Source organism: Zophobas morio, unplaced genomic scaffold (genome assembly GCF_036711695.1).
Source record: "Zophobas morio isolate AGI-343-1 ecotype UQ-CSIRO unplaced genomic scaffold, CSIRO_AGI_Zmor_V1 ptg000011l, whole genome shotgun sequence".
NCBI lineage: Eukaryota > Metazoa > Arthropoda > Insecta > Coleoptera > Tenebrionidae > Zophobas > Zophobas morio.
Window position 1 is genome coordinate 12,728,577 of NW_026972116.1, and position 18,542 is coordinate 12,747,118.

At 31.8% G+C, this 18,542-nt stretch overlaps 1 protein-coding gene across 2 annotated transcripts in view; it reads right to left on the reverse strand.

Annotated features, from left to right (window-relative positions):
- Window positions 1-18,542, reverse strand: part of LOC135126954 (metabotropic glutamate receptor 5-like) — a 114,353-nt gene that overhangs the window by 86,565 nt on the left and 9,246 nt on the right. The window contains exon 1 of one of the 2 annotated variants that reach the window (XM_064053211.1): window positions 5,533-5,623. The exons of the other annotated variant lie outside the window; for it this stretch is intronic. The gene's annotated coding sequence lies outside the window, so the exon portion shown is untranslated. Of the gene's footprint in view, window positions 1-5,532; window positions 5,624-18,542 lie in introns of those variants that run through there. 2 annotated transcript variants of the gene reach the window in all.

Consider the following 18,542-nt stretch of genomic DNA (forward strand, 5'->3'; position numbering starts at 1 on the left):
ATCGCCATAATTAACACCTTCTACTTTGCCCAGTTTACTTGTCCTAAATTTCATTGTTTCGTGGCAGCCGTTAATAATTACTTAACTATAAGGGGTTACTCTTGAAAACAGTGTGCGATTATTTACACAGAGCTTTCCGCACCTCTGAAGCAAAACAAATTCTGAATGAATGTTAGGAAGTATTTGTCAACCATTAGTTTATAAGTTTAAGATATTCTGTTAATTTTCCGTGTACATTGTAATGTTAACAACATAATTACTAAGTTCCTAAAATTCTAGAAAAATTAGTTAAGCCCTTTCTAAAATAATTGATATTATAAATTTGTCCAAAAAACCATTTCGATAGAATTCTACAAAACTAAAATTCTATTGTTTAATAAAGATATATTGAATGTTTTGTTTTAAATGTCATTACTAGCTTTCTAGTCTTGATGATAAACATTAGTTGGATTATATTTTGATTTTAAAACCACGGTTAAAGGAGCAGCATGGTACCTGTGGCAAAATCTTTTGAGATGACGTCATCAATTTTTTGAAAAGACTCCTTAGACAAATTGTGATTAGCGTTTTATTACACATAAATAAAGAGATTTAAATATTTTCGTGTTCTAATAACTGGAAATAAAAAACACACAATTACACAATTTACAAAAATTTACACAATAAAACTTAATTTTGAATACCAGAATTTACACAAATTTTTACCGGTATTTGTGTTTAATTAGTGTTTCCAGGTTCATAATGTGAAAAAAAACTTGAGAACAAATGGTAGGGCTAACATTTTCTTAACCAACTAACTCAAATCGTTTTTTTTTTTCGAAATTCGAAATGGTTGAAATACAAAATGTTTAGAACGGTTTGCTTTGGTATGACCTTAGACCAATGGATTATTTTTACAATACGTCAAACTATGCCACTATCCCCGCCCGCCCACCCTCTTTTTTCTTAGAGGGTATGTCATTTGCCAAAATCAGTTTTATCTAAGAAGGTACTAGCCCCACCCACCCGCCCTCTGTTTTTTTAGAAGGTATCTCATTTGCTAAAATCAGTCTTATCTTACTGGGTACTAGCCCCACCCACCCGCCCTCTGTTTTCTTAGAAGGTATCTCATTTGTTAAAATCAGTCTTATCTTACTAGGTACTAGCCCCGCCCACCCACCCTCTCTTTTCTTAGAGAGTGTGTCATTTGTCAAAATCAGTTTAATCTTAGCAAGTATTGTTGACTAACTTTTACAAAAAATGATCAAAATTTGGAAATATTACGAGCTTACTTATGTGCATAAATCACGAATTTTGAACATCTTCTCTAGTGTTTAGTTGGTTATGCTTTAGTGGATGTTTCTTTTGCTGGTTTTGTTTTCGTTAATAATTTATAAATGTTTTATTAAATGTTTTTTTTTTGTTTATTTATTAATGAAAATAACAGCTTGTTTTATTAATAATAATGCACAACGATTAATGACTACTGGTTGTTATGGTTATTGTTGTGTTGTGTTGTCAATTTTACTTTTATAAAATTACGTTTTTTTCGTATGATAAAGAATTTTTTTTATTATTCTTTTGGGATTCTCCCGTACATAACGTACTGAAGAGTTAATCTGCCATTTTCCAGACACCCGGTATATTAAAACAAATATAGGTAGCAGTGTAAGAAGCTAAATGACATCCTATAAATGTATTTTTGACACCCTATATTTTTTTTTGTGTTTGTCTACGACATCCAGATGTTTTTTAATGACACTATAATTTTTCTTTTTTTTTTAGAAATTCTTGTAGAGATTGTTTTTCTGAATTCAATAATGTAATCACCTATCTACTTGGTTTGGAGTACACTTCTCCTACATCCATGATAGGAAATGAATTGACAATTGCTCCAGAAATATGAATGCATTAATAAAGGACAAATATGCCTGTATTTCGAGTAAGTTTTCCGATCAACATTATTTCAGTAAGGACACGTATGTCAATTCCGACACGTGGATAATAATACTAAAAATAAAACACTGGGATGTATCGATCTTGAGATTTGATGACTAAAAGTATAGGTAATAGCAGTACAGTGTAAGAAACAAAAAAAAAACAACATATTACATTCGAACGTGCGCGAAGGTGAAAACTTTACACGATAAGCTGACGAATAGCCTTGTAGGAAATTCGCGTATACTAGTAGAGCAAGTTGCTCTAGCATTTAGATTTTTTTGTGAAAATTTAAATGTATCAGGGAAAATCTCAAGGCGAATTCATAAACAACAAGTATAGGACTATCATATTTTATAAAATTGAAATCCCACTTAGTATGAACAATTTTGGAGGATGTCATCACATTGTCGGTAGGGATGATTAGACAAATTTTGGTTTACGTTTTACAATCTACACATACGTATAAAATTTGACAACAATCAATGTGATGGTTTCAAAGATTATCGATCTAATAAGAATCTGGACAGACAGACCGACAGGAAACGGGAGCCTTATCGTTTCGTGCTCTAAGCAATATAAACCGTCGAGAAAACATGAAAGTAGCCGATCACCCGATGGAGTCGATTTTAACTGTACGTTAGAAATATCATGTAGTTTGTAAAAGGCTAACCAAAATCTATATAGTCATCCCACCAATACTTTGATGACATCACCTCGATTTTTTTTCTAAATCCACCTTGAGTTTTCCCCGTAGGCTTCAGATTTTCGCAAAAAATCCAAATTGAGTAACAACTTGTTATACTACTTAATATAAAATTCTGTTTAAATAAATAACTTTAGACCAAATTTTATTGTTTCGTCACAAATTACCAATACGTTTGCTTAATCATGTCTCATCTTTTTGCTACTGTACACTGTAAAAATGCTCCAGTACTACTATTTATCTTCAGTTCTTTGCTGTTCTATTTTTAAAAATCTGTATCCAAAAAATGTCAAATCTTGGATTAAAGTGTATACTGTGATTTGAGGCAATTTCATAGGGTAAATACGATATTAACAAAGGCCAGTGGTCACACCAGTAAAAGTTAAAAACTTGATCCTCAAAGGTACTTTTATCAATCAGTTCTGTATTTTGTCAATCATCGACTTTACTTGTCTAGACATTCTTTTAGTAAATTAAAGTCAGTAAAAGTAGTATAATTTCTTTTTATGCACTACGTTATGTATTAGCATATATGGGATATTAGAGGTATAAATACCGCGTGATCAGAAATTACTAAGTCTGTTGGCAGTACGTTTTAAATAAAAGTGTCATAGTGTGAACTTTTCTTGCATTTATGTTGGCATAACGGAAGTGATTGTGTGACAGATATGTCAATCGTGACATGCGATAAATTTAGGTTATGTTTTGTATACATTTTGAAAATTAAAAAAAATCAACAATCTGTCAATCTTGACATGTGACAACCGGAAATTATAGAAAATATAATGCCAATTTCAACTAAAAACTCAGGATTGCCAACAGACTTAGTCATTTCTGATCACGCGGTACTTGATAGATTTGACAGAATTAGGGAAACCAACATTGATATTCTTAACTTTGACCACATTTAAATTTGGTTAAACCCACATCCACTAGGATGGCTGACAATAGTGACAATACGCACATCCCTTGATCCTTGACATACTTAAAATAACCTTTTTACCATATTTTGCGAACGCAAGCTAGAGAAATATTGCAACAGACTTCATTTAATAAATAGCAAATTTCATATTTTTTCATAGATTGTGAAAAATAGGTCCCTCGTTTACGTTTGTAAATCTGTCGTTTGTTGGCGATTTTATTCGGCCAGTAATCTTCGAAACATTAAACAATTTGTTGTGTAATTTTAAAACTAATTTATGAATATCGTGTAGATGGTAAAAATAAGATCATGTCGTGCCTAAATTAGATAAATCTTATCTAAAATCTGCAAAATAATTTGCTTCTATATCTCTAGTTTATTATTCCAATCTTAGTTTTAAAGTTATGTAACTTTTCTTCAGTTCTTAGAACTTAATTTCTTTGTAAAAAAACTGAGGGAAATTCAACTTCCGAGCAATTTTTACTTCCCGATCATATGCTATTCCGTCTGTCTGTTGTTTGACGTCTGACTGTGTCAGTTCTTTTAGACATGCAATCTTCGAAACTACTGCACCGATTGGTGTCAAATTTTATATGCATGTTAGTAGTATAGTGTTGGTAAAACACTAACCAAAATTTGTCTAATCATTCCCACTAACTGTTTGATGATGCCGTTTTTTCTTTTTCTAATAAACGTCATTTAAATTTTATAAAATAACACTTGCGATTTATGAATCCGCCTTGATTTTTATCTAAATTTTGTGGAACTCTGTGGTTTTGCCTTAAAAATGTTAAGTTACAAACGCGAAGGTCGCTGGTTCGGTTGATCCATGGGTGACGAGTTTGTTTACATTGTGAATGTTATTATCTATATTTTCATTATTAGTGTTGCACGTGTACTGCACGTGTCGTTACTGAAATGTTGATTGGAACATTTTTCAATGCAAAAACTCGCCAGAAACAGACAGTTTTGTATTTTATCAATGCATTCATACTCTTGAAGCCATTGTTTGACCGTTCACCCGATTGTTTCACACTCCGCGCCAGACCAAATATAAACAATTTAACCTGTTTTCGTAACAAAATCAAATTTTATAATTTTTCTAAAAAGCGAAATAACCTTTGACTGATTTTTTACTAAGTATATCATTATTCTAATACAGTTAACAACACGATTAACCACTTTCTTAGGGAAACAGTGGGTTTTCTCTTCATACAGTCAGAAAAATATTACTTATTCAGTTTTCAAAATTTGTTGAAAAATAATCTAAAAAGACACTTTATTCATCACAATTGCAGCAAAATTATTTTTACTGGCAAATTTTACATTGCGGAAAAGTTGTTAATTGAGAGACTTTTTCATTGTGACAGGAACACAATCCTCAATAAACTGCAGTGAAAACAGAAGTAGCTTTTGTTGCTACATTTACCTCTACGAATTCCTATGATTTGTTAAATTATTATCAATCCACAATAATTTCAAACGAACATGTTTATTTCACACCAGACTTTTACAAGTAAAATACAAAATTTAATTTAACAGCTAGCATTTCTTAAATCTCATTTTCGTCCTTCCTAAGCGTTTTAAACGTCAACGCATAGAAACAGTGAAAAAACATTTCAATAATCCAGTTTCCTATACAAGTTGCTGTTTAAAATCCTCCCTTCAATCGATACAGTACCCACATTTGCTTTTATCTCATTGTGCAAATTTAAAACGTGACAAAATCAGAATGTAAGTTTCAAACTACAAAAACGCGTAACGAATTCAAAACAAAATTCACCAACTTTGTGTTTTTTTGTGTTGTAACAAACAAAGCATTCTGTATTTTCCACAGTCTGCAATCTCCTGGAAATATAAAATCTCACACTTCACCGCAGACGGCGATTCGATACAAAACATGTTAATTCCGTTTAAAAATTCAACATAGACTGACAAAAGCGAGTACTTAAATACGTTAAGTGCTCATTTGTGCACCATTGACTACCTGGTTTGACTGTGAGAAGTGTAAGAGCTGGAATGGATCTTCGATTCTTACGTGTCGGCGTAATAAAAAAGCATTTTTCACCGTACACACAACCAACAAAAAGCGTTTGAACCGACCCAAGAATTTGACATTCCTGTGGCGTAACTGAAAACGTTTTTGCGCCAACCGAAGTCGCCGTACATATTTAAATACAGCAGAAGAACAATAGGGTGTAATTGCTGCGTGGTGTTAGCGCTATTCTTGTAACAAGCTCCAATTTATTACATCCCACATTATGTTCGCTTCCGTTTAGTTTTGCTAATAATATTTTAATATCAAAGCCTGTTTTGTTAAATACTATAAACTGGGGTGTAACTGGCGCAATATTAAATTAACGAACAAAAATGAGGATAATACTCAAAGTTACTCCGCCGGCGTGTTAATTCCGTGATAAAAATGATATCAATTTTTCGTTGCGGGATATCTAATTAATTAGTACTTTGCTAAGACAAAAGCTCTACAAAATGTGACTCGAATATGGAATTATGTTAAGTTTTAAAGTTTATATTGTTTAAACACGAAAGTTTTGTTGTTGATGCGTTTATTGTGTGGAAATTTTGTTACAAATTGAAACTTGCGGCTGATTTAAACTCTAGAGTTTATTAACATCGTAAATTTCAGAGAGTTTTTCATTTAAGTTGTGAGAAAATTGCTACCAGTTCAGTGGCTAAACTTATTAGGTACTTGCCACACACACTATTGTAATAAATAATAATACATTTTTGTGATTAAACTAAATAATTAAATTGTATATTGGTGATTGACTATGTCAGTGTTCTTATGTTATTTCTACTATTATTATTACTTCATAAAACAAAAACTAACAGGTTTTTCTAAAACTAATAAATGGATTAATTTATACTAGAAGGCAAAAGGAAAGAAGATAAAAAAAAATCACATAAAGTGGATGGAAGATTTTTCATTACGATGTCACAGAATTTCATCTTAAAAGATTTTCTTATTAGATTGGAGATAGTATCGTATTAAACATTAGAGAAAATATATTAAGAACACATTAAAAGAATTATATTCTTCTTTTGTTCGCTCTGTGTCAGGCTCGATTCCTTAGAAGACACTTTATTATATCAGCACTTAAATGAAAACAAACGTTGTTCTTTTCAATATACTTCTTTTGATCATCCTACTTCTCTAGAAATTAAATTGGGTACTAGTTGATGTTCTTTGTGATAAATTAATTACAGCATGTTATCGAAAAGAGAAGACAGAAGACAGTAATCAACTAATCAACGATTATAAAAGTGTTGTCATTTCGCTTTAATGATAAAAATATAAGTCAAAGATTTATGTTGCTGTGGATATGAATGTTGATGTGAATGACGAAGTCGACATCATATTTGATTAAAACACTTCAACCCGATTTTTTTATCTTCCAATTTGGCACAAATTTTGGGTGTAAAATACTTATTTCAATTATTATTAACGTGCATAAAAAAAGAAAATGAAAACAGAGAGTTTATGTTCAGTGTGTTGCCCCCTCTTTTAACAAAAAACAACCGTAACTGGAGAAATGTAATTTAATATACAGCTAAAATATTACATTTTGCGTCAAATAGCAGCTACTCAACGTTAATAAGGTAGCAACGATAATGAACAAAATATTAACAAGAAGTTATTAAATATTTTGAATATTTACATAATTTCAATCAGCAATCCCGAAATGTAGGTAATGCAAAATAAATATATAGTGACACAGTGACTCCTATTTTTTCCCATTAACTATAATGTAAGAAAAATTGTATTAGCAATGTTATGAGAAATATTTCGCAAAATTCTTCTGATTCCAATTCGGTAATAACTTTGGATGATCAAAATAATGTCAAAGATCACCATTTACGTCACAATGAAGTATATAAAACTTATTTTTTAATATTTTGATGTTTTTTACTTCCCGAGCGTAAGCAAAGGAAGTATTGTAATCGAGTCCGTCGGCCGACTCTCTACTTTTACGTTTTCTCGATCTTTCATGACCCCTAGAAGACGAAGAAATAGGTCTCCCATTTCCGTCTGTCTGTCCGTCTGTCCGTCTGTCCGTCTGTCCGTCTGTCCGTCCGTCTGTCCGTCCGTCTGCCGTCCCGGATTTTTATTAGACAGATAATCTCCGAAAGTACTAGACCTATTGTTGTGAAATTTTGCACTTATATTAAGAATATCATGTAGATGGTAAAACGCTAACCAAAATTTGTCTAATCATCCCCACCACTAATGCGATGACGTCACTTCAAAATTGTACATAGTAAATGGGTTTTCAATTGTATAAAATAACATAGTCCTACACATGTAGTTTACAACTCCGAATTGACTTTTCACCCGAAACGTCTAGATTTTTGGAAAAAAAATCAAAATTATAAAACAACATTTTGAAATTTCATTTTTATTCTGCTAACCAGAATGCTTTGAAATGTTGCAGATGTTTTAAGGCTATAAAGAGCATCATAAATCTTTAGTCAAAAAATATTTGCTTATCCCCTCCAAAAACTTGATGACGTCAGCTCAAAAGTTTGTGGAATAAATCATATCTAAAATGTACAAAATATGATGAGTCTGTACTTGTGATCTATCACTCCATTCATATTTTTTGGATTTGCATATACAGGGTGACTCAAAAAAATTAATGAATTAATGCGTAAATTTATTTTACTGATTTACTCAGAAACTACAAAACCGAATGCTTTGAAATCTTGCAGATGTTTTAAGGTTATAAAGAGCATAATAAATGTTTAGTCAAAATATATTTGCTTATCCCCTCCAAAAAATTGATGACGTCAGCTCGAAAGTTTGCCAAATAAATCCTATCTAAACTGTAAAAATATGATGAGTCTGTACTTGTAATTTATCACTCCATTCATATTTTTTGGATTTGCATATACAGGGTAACTCAAAAAAATTAATGAATGCGTAAATATATTTTATTGATTTAATCAGGAACTACAAAACCGAATGCTCTGAAATCTTGCAGATGTTTTAAGGTCATAAAGAGCATAATAAATGTTTAGTCAAAATATAGTTGCTTATCCCCTCCAAAAACTTGGTGATGTCAGCTCGAAAGTTTGCCGAATAAATCATATCTAAAATGTACAAAATATGATCAGTCTGTACTTGTGATCTATCACTCCATTCATATTTTTTGGATTTGCATGTACAGGGTGATTGAAAAAAATTAATGAAAGCGTAAATTTATTTTACTGATTTACTCAGGAACTACAAAACCGAATGCTTTGAAATCTTGAAGATGTTTTAAGGTTATAAAGAGCATAATAAATGTTTAGTCAAAATACATTTGCTTATCCCCTCCAAAAAATTGATGACGTCAGCTCGAAAGTTTGCCGAATAAATCCTATCTAAACTGTACAAAATATGATGAGTCTGTACTTGTGATTTATCACTCCATTGATTTTTTTTTTGGATTTGCATATACAGGGTGACTCAAAAAAATTAATGAATGCGTAAATATATTTTATTGATTTAATCAGGAACTACAAAACCGAATGCTCTGAAATCTTGCAGATGTTTTAAGGTCATAAAGAGCATAATAAATGTTTAGTCAAAATATAGTTGCTTATCCCCTCCAAAAACTTGGTGATGTCAGCTCGAAAGTTTGCCGAATAAATCATATCTAAAATGTACAAAATATGATCAGTCTGTACTTGTGATCTATCACTCCATTCATATTTTTTGGATTTGCATGTACAGGGTGATTGAAAAAAATTAATGAAAGCGTAAATTTATTTTACTGATTTACTCAGGAACTACAAAACCGAATGCTTTGAAATCTTGAAGATGTTTTAAGGTTATAAAGAGCATAATAAATGTTTAGTCAAAATACATTTGCTTATCCCCTCCAAAAAATTGATGACGTCAGCTCGAAAGTTTGCCGAATAAATCCTATCTAAACTGTACAAAATATGATGAGTCTGTACTTGTGATTTATCACTCCATTGATTTTTTTTTTGGATTTGCATATACAGGGTGACTCAAAAAAATTAATGAATGCGTAAATTTATTTTATTGATTTACTCAGGAACTACAAAACCGAATTCTTTGAAATCCACTGCGAAAAAAAACATAATAGGCATGCAGTCGTCACGTTTCCGACAGCGAGGGAAGTACTGTCGAAACTCTTTAGACCAATTTTTTTTTTTTGTATTTTCAAACGAATTTTTAATATACATAGCTAAGCTCACTTATTAATGTTTATTGCCAGTTTTTATCTCAGTTGATTGCTTTTGGAATGCAATTAACATGTTAACAAACACATCATCCGAATCTTTTTACTACCTTTGTGCAACCGAGGGAAAAATCAAGACTACAAATGACTTTTAATTGTTAAAATTTGAGAAAACATTGACAAATTCGCACTTCTGTTTGAAAAACTAATTAGTTTGACAACTAATAAAATTGTTTTTCGAAGTTTCATAGTTTCTACAAGATGGAAATATAGGTCTCTCGTTTTTGTACGTATGTCGTCTGCCCATCTGCTAGCTGCATGTCGTCATCTGTTGACGGTTTCATTAAACAATTTGTAAAATTTTAGTTTTATTTTAAGAATGTTGTGTAAACGCTAATTGTTATGCATATGTAGTTTTCTTTAATAAAATTATGCTTACGACAGAGTTTGGAAATTTCGAGTCTCATTTATAATTCACACTTCTACTTTTAGAACTATTTGTACAGAATGTCTCCGAAAAAATAATTAATAAAGCAGTTGATTTTGTTGATTAAATCGAAAATAACTTATCGCATCTTCCTTAAATTTTGGAAATATCGTGTTGTTACTATTAGTATTGCATTGCATCAACTGAAATTTGAAACTGAATAATGTAATTAATTTTCGACATGGTACATCCAAGACAAATACTCGTATTGGAGATTTTAGAGTACATCAAAAACTTACAAAACATTGGTACCTTTACAGAAGAAGTGCGAGGGGACGCAGTCCGCACAGATGCCAACAATATTTAAAAAACAACAAACAACCAAGCGAAAACATATATTATGAATACATGCCTAACTTCGATTGTTTATACATTAAAAAAGTTCGACGACTGAGTATATATAAAATTCGCGGCGGCAAAAAATGAAGTGCAGTACTAACGTTACGTTTCTAGTGAGTTTTCTCATTGGAAAATGTCATATACTAGAAATGGAAGAGTATAATATATAGTCTAAATTTGACAACAATAGGTCTGTAGTTTTGGAGATTATGTGTATAATAAAATTGTAAAACTTCCTATCTCATGTGTTTATGCCTAACAACAAAGTGCCAACCTTATGTTAATAAATCGATAAAAAAATTTGTATTGAACAAAACAAACCGACTAGCTTCCGAAGTGAGGTTAGATGTTAATTAGGAAAATGTCTGCACATCAAAAAAAGTATGTCTAACTGTATTAACTTAAGGGAGGTAGACACATGGGTTCGATATTGAGGTAGATCATTCGGCCTAGGATTATAACCGCTGCTTTGCGTATGAACTTGCACTGATAAAACTTGCGCTGTTTTTGCTGAACCCGTTCAAATAGAATAAAAAATCCCAATTTTAATCCTGCTGCTAAACCTGAGAATGGGACCAACTCTCAGATAAATTCTAATTTTCAGCCGTTCCAACCAATTCACTTGAACGATCGAGGAGCAATTTTTTAGATTTTTCTTTTTGCATTATCAATGATTCAATGCGACTTAATCATTTTGGTTGCATCCAGGTACGAATAGCAGTGAGTTTTTTTATTCAAACAATTTTAACGTATTCAGGAAATATAGGAACCAGGACTGCTCCATTTTCAACTTTAGAAGAGCTAATTTTCGTCAACTTTATGTAAGTTTATGCACAGTTGATTTTTGTTTTTCAAAATCTATTAGTAAGGAAGATGAGGCGATAAATTCTTTATATTATGTCTTATTTAAAAAACGAAGTGTCCAATACCACTAACACACAGATAAGTAATGTAGACATTAACAACATACACTCGAATACATCACAGGCTGACACATCTATCAATAATATATCAAACACAACACCACAAAATGTTGTTACGTTGATCGGTAATTAAAATCGGCGTGGGTAAAACAAACAATTTATTTCTTAGTAACTCGAATTTACACTTCTTTCAACATTGGCGGGACTGTACTCGACAGAATAATAATCGTTCCCGAAGGTGGCCTCTATTTAAGCCCAGACTTTCCTTCTAGATGTTCCGTGATCGAGGTCTTTCTCGAATACCCATCGCGACTTTCGCTTCCAGTCTTTTCTTTAGCGAATGCCGCCCGGCCACCGTCACCAACGATGAGTCACCCATCATCGCCGTACATACTAGAATCCATAGGCGTCGTACTGGGGCGGCGTATGAGTTTCTTTCGTAACAATATGATCCCAAGATACCAGTTAGCTTACAAAACACTAACAACGCGCCATCAAGTAGACCGTAGACACCGAATGAGTCGTCTATTAAATTTTTTTCAAACACTCACAACTGCCAAATTAACATCCCAAGTAAACTACAAAACATCATAACACGGTATTTTTTGTGATCATCAGAAAATAATAACACAACACATGCTAAAACAATGAAGACACATCTATCAAAACAGTAAATTCCAATTGAACACAAATTTAAATTCACTTTTGAAACATATTCCGGATTAAAACCGACTATCAAAATTTAAGTAATGCAGGCAAAAATCAGTTAACTAGTAGATTTCTAAGTTCACAGAATTTATCAACTTTCTGTCAAAACTTTGGTCTCGAAAATTTGAATTTAATAAATCTTTCCAATAGATTCCCAATATTCACTTATAAATATAAAGAAATACACCAATGAAGCCATTCTCATTGACACTGCTGTTTCTAACACACAATATAATACAAACATACCGCACTAAAATTTCAAAATATCTGCAATTATGAATAGAAATCAAGACAATACTAAATCTTGAGAAAATTTCAATTCCACCTTTAGTTATCTGGTTATCTCCGATGTAGGTGTAATATCAAATAGTTTAGTTGAGAATTTGAAATATTTACACTTAAATGATAAAATAATTGTCAAAATGCAAAAGCTGTTTTGTTAGGAACATATCATATTGTTCGTAAGTTTCTCGAACAGTCTGATTGTGTCAGTCAGAATAGGTTAGCACCAGTAGGTCAGAGTAGTGTAGGTCTCTTTTCAAGTGATGCGCGCATAAATGATCGGTAGTTACACTAGGCTCTTGTTAAGTTATTACTGATTTTTGGCGAATAACATACCCTCGAAGAAAAGAGAAACCGGGTTGGCGGGGCTAATACTTACTAAGATAAGAGTGATTTTGGAAAATGGTACACCCTTCTATTTTCTTAGAGGGTATATCATTTGCCAAAATCAATGTCATATTAGCAAGTACTAGCCCCGCCCGCCCGCCCTCTATTTTTTTAAAAGGTATATCATTTGAAAAAATCAGTCTCATCTTAGTAAATACTAGCCCCGCCTACCCGCTCTCTATTTTCTTAGATGGTATTTTTTTGCCAAAATCATACGCATCTTAGCAAGTACTAGCCCTGCTTACTTGTCCTTTATTTTCTCGAGAGCGTGTGGGCGAATCTAGTATTTACTAAGATAAAACTGACTTTTTCAAATGATATACCCTATAAGAAAATAGAGGGCGGGTGGTAAGGGCTAGTACTTGCTAAGATAAACCTGACGTTGATTGATGACATACCCTCTAAGAAAATAAACGGCGGGTGGGAGGGGCTAATACTTGTCAAGGTATTACTGATTTTTAGCAAATAACATACCCTCGAAGAAAGGAGAGGGCGGGTGGGCGGGGCTAGTAGTTACTAAGATAAGAGTTATTTTGGAAAATGATACACCCTTCTATTTTCTTAGAAGGTATATCATTTGCCAAAATGGCTCTTATCTTAGCAAGTACTAGCCCCACCCACCCGCCCTCTATTTTCTTAGGAGGTATTTCTTTTGCCAAAATAAGTCGTATCCTAACTAGTCTGTCCTCTATTATCTTGAGGGCGGGTGGGCTTATCTAGTATTTACTAAGATAAGACTGACTTTGCAAATGATATATCCTATAAGAAAATAAAGGGCGGGTGGGTGGGGCTAGTACTAACTATGTTAAGACTGATTTTAGCAAATGATACACCCTTCTGTTTCCTTAGATGGTATCATTTGCCAAAATCAGTCTTGCCTTAACAATAATTACTTCTAGAGGGTATGTCATTCGCCAAAATCAGACACGAATTTGTATGCTGTAATTCTAGGATCTCAAATGTTTTTATTAATCTAATCAACGCATAAAATTACTTGGTCTTAGTACCCGTAATGATAGAAGTCCTGCCTGAATGCTGGTCATTTCCGGGTCAGTGGTGGGTCCTAACATAATAATATTAGTGATATTATATCAAATTATTAATTTTTGGCGTATTTTGTTTTTATGACTGATATGTCAATGAAAATTTCTAAAGGTAATATTTTCCCCGTTTTATTTCCTTGAAAAAGTAGAAAAAAAAATTAGCCATCCCTTTCATTATTTTACAAAAAAGAAAGTAAAATCTGAAGCACATATAAAAAATATGAAAAATATGAAAAATACTAAGCACTTAGTCCAATTCATAATTGATGTTTAATTTTTGTTCTGTTTTGACTTACAGTCTTGTGAGCATGGATAAGTATCCAAGCATTTTTTAAAATGTACACGTTTTTTACACCGTTGCCTTCGTAATTCTATTTCTGTTAATATCTTTTTGGTGAAATAATGTGTAGACGTTAACTTTAAGCTCCAATTACGACACGATAAGTACTTTCCATTTTAAAATAGCCTAGAAAATTGTTTATCTTATTTTGTGCAACAACTGAGTTATTTTATAATTATTGACATCTGACATTTTCAGTGAAACAATTTGTTTGTGTATAAATATAAAAAGCAGGCCAAGTTCCTTGGCAAAAAAAATTAAGTTCAGGTGTAATTTTTTAAATTTTAATAACGATTTGTTGACAACATAACTCGACTTCAAGTGTGCCAAGTGTTGAAATCGCAGCATTTTATCTAAATTAAAAAAAAAATTAAAAACTAGGCGGTCATATATATAAAATTTAGCCATTTCTTAACAATTTTGAATTTCTTTAAACGCTGATTTCTATTTTTGTTTTCTGTTTCTAGGACAGAATACACATATATTGTAAGTACGTACCGTGGCATGAAGGCTGAAAATAATAAAACTAATTAAAGATAGTCAGCAAGTTTTTATGTACGTATGTACGTAATAGAACAAAAATTAAGCAGTTTTTAAATATGATTGTGAGTATAAAATTTGGCGCATAAGTGTATATGTCTTTCAAGTTAAAATCGAAGGTAGTATTTGTCCCCTGAAAACAAACAAAAAAAGAGAGGAAACCACTCGTCCTCGCTCAGTTAACTTTCAGACTGATTTCGTCCCTACAAAATCCGAAAATAAAACTTACGCTAATAAGGTCGCAGAAAAAACATTTTCGCAGGATTTTAAATCCAAAGCTAAAAATCGCTTAAAATATTGTGTATCATCATTTTCATCTTCCACCTGCGTATCCTACATTTTTACTACTATAAATAAAATGTGGAAATTGAATCTCCATTAAAATACATCGTCTTGTAAAACACAATAAACAACCAATTATAGCAACCGACATTTCATTTGTTTCCTCAATCCCCTCGAATAATTCGCTTGCTACATCCCTTCTTGGACAAAAACCAGTTCTGTTGTTATTGTTCTAACATTAATTCTGGATATCATACAAATACAAAGTAAACTTGAACAGCCAATTGAAAGCAGCAAGCTATGCACTTTGTTTTGCTGTGTATACAATAATTAGCGTTCCTGCTGAGTTTGCTTTGAAGGGTTGGTATGCTATAGATATCAATCGATAAAGTTAAATAAAATTCCGCAGATAGTTATTATAAGCTTAAATTACATCGTGAGGTTTGTGTCCTGAAGCTACAATATAGTAAAGCACTAAGCGCAAAAAAGTAAAACAAACAGAGCTTCTTCGAAAAACTGTCAAATTCAGTTATGTAATTTTTTTTGTGGTAACACCTATATGTTAAAAATAAAGATATGTGTGTAGTGTATGTGTGTTTCAGCGGGTTTTTTTCATAACAAAATTTTGAGATGACGCCATCAATTTTTTGGGAGAGGATAAACGGATAAATTTTGATTAAAGATTTACAATCCTTACAATTACCTTTGCAAGAAAATTGCAAAATTTTCAGCACTATTCTAAGTAAGATGTGAAAACATTAATCAAATACCTATTTCTGTGACACGCAGATAACTCCAACATTGTGTAAAACTTATTAAACCGTTCTATTTTAGTTTGCAGCCAATATCTCGCAAATTAATAAACAATATTGAACAAGCAATATTGTTATCTTTTTTATCAACATTTTATTTTCCCTTGTTCATTCATTAATTACACTTTGACTGTAATATGCAAAAACTAATAAATTTTAAGCACAAATAAGCCAAAAAAAAAGAAATCTTTTATCCACTATTTTCTTAATAAATATAGCGAGAATGCAAGAAAATCAAACCTTGCGTTTTTTCACATAAAGATCGCTTCAGCTATCAAAGCTTTTAACATGAACGAGATTTTAAACTATTTTTTCACATAACATTTTATTTATACATTACAGGATTTAATATTTTCAAAGAGACAAGTTGTATACTTTTATTGGAAGTAGAGAGTAGTCGGAATCAAATTCGAATTGAGGAAACGATATTTGGGGGAAATTGTCTACTCAAAACTCGGAATATTATTCCGACAGATAGGTAAGATCTACATATCCATCAGAGTTTTTACATTATTCACCAGATCGGCAGACCTTTTCATATGTGAGAATACAGGTTTCGACAATCTAAAAAATCATAAGATTTTTTTTCGTATTGAGAGGCAATCTTCTAATAAAAGTGTCTCAGCGAAATTATGGTGGATTTATTTCTGTCTAAATCCTCAGGAGCTGGATAAAAAAGTGGGTAGTTTTCAGAAATGTAACAATTACCGCTCCAGAAGTTTCCAGAATAAAAATTTCAGTTTATATGTGATGGATATCTGTGTATAGACTTCCTTCAGCGAGAAACGTAGACTTGCTTCGGATGTATCATCACATGAAACATTAATTAATACAAGAAAAACACTCCAAACTTGCTTTGACATAGTATAGCGACCTACGCATTTTATCAAGTTCAAAGAACACATGTTGATTAGTGTTATTGTTGTGTTTCGGTTTCTACCATTAAATTCATATGATACCACAATAAATTCTGTTGATAATAATTAAGTGCAAAAACAGTATGTAGTGTTTCTAAAACGTGAACTCAACCAAACTTTAGGAGTATAATTATTTTAAAGATTGTTATAAAACAAACGATTCCCAACAAAGTTATTTTAATGGAAAAACTTTTACTTAAATCATCGTAAAATTAGAATAATCCACTTATTTAAAATCAGCCAAGTTTATTAAATTTAGTTTTTACTTGATACGCGGAGCTTACAACTATATTTTGGGCAGGACTCACCTATTTAAATCTTACTCTAACTGTCGACAACATTTTAGAGATTAGCGCACATAGAATTCATGAAATCATTCATGTTTATCTCGGAATGAATTCATGTCTTTCTTGAAATGAATAAAGCTTCAAGACGTTAGTAGAATATTGCAAATTTCACAAGAGTATGATTTTAGTTCTTGGCAGAAAATTATAATGACTTGTAAACCTCGGATTCTGGATTTAGAATGGTGCTTAAAAAATAAAATACACATATTTTTTTCTCAAATTTTTACGCCGAAAATTTACTCGGTTTAAAGCTTCATTCTACGTAATTTTATGAATAACATCAAAAATCATTTTATCATTAACATTTATTTTTAAATGCTCAAAACAGACAAATATAACTGTGTCATCATCTTAATGCGCTTAAACCTTAATTCTAGCACTATTACCATTAATGCAAATACACTATTAACTAACATAATTTTTCATTTATCTCAAATCTGAGTCATACTAATAAAAGTTCAAGGCCCCAACTTGAATAACGCGGTACAACGACTCATCTTACCAACACTTGGAAAATGTGAGATAATGCCAAACAAAATAAAATTTTAATGATGCAGTTTCCTCTATTGTTCGCTTTGTATATTTATCGTTCCTTAACCACCCTCGGAATAATAGGGCCGCCTCTTAAAGTTAAAAATAATTGCCAGCGACTTAAATCAAGAATTTATCATTTTTTTCTCAACGAGATAAAATTTATACCTAGGGAAAGTCGCACTTAAATATAATGGCTTTGCGAAAAACAGAGCGGAGCTTTTAAATTAGGCCTGAAATTATTTTTAAAAGAATAAATCTTTCGAATATCACCTCAAAAAGAGCGCCTTGTGTGGACAAGTGTTCGTTAAATCTGCCATCTGTCTGCATTTAAACACATGTCAAATTAGTAAAAATTAGTAAAAAATCTTTGTAACTGATAACAATAACACCAACATCACACTTTTTGTTTTTGACAAATTGTATAAAAAAATTGTTCCACGAAAATATGTGAGGTTCAAAAACTCATATAAACTTCATAAACAGTTAGAAAGGTGTTGCCAAATTGTTTCAAAGCAGGGAATTTCCGAAGAGTTAATTAAAGTCTCATTCTTTTCGAAATTACGTTTTTCTAATGTATAGCATTTGAACGCACTGATAAACCGCAAGTAGAGTCATAATATTTTGCACATTTTAGACAGGATTTATTCGTCAAAACTGTGAGATAACGTCATCAATTATTTGGGAGGATAGACAGATACATTTTGATCAATGATTTACCATGAATACTGTAATCTTGCGGAGAAAACATCCGTGATCGAAATGGAGAATTGGGAGAAAAACGGAAGGAAACTAAACCAAAATAGGATATAAGACATTAATGATAAACGAAGAGAAATGGGAATGG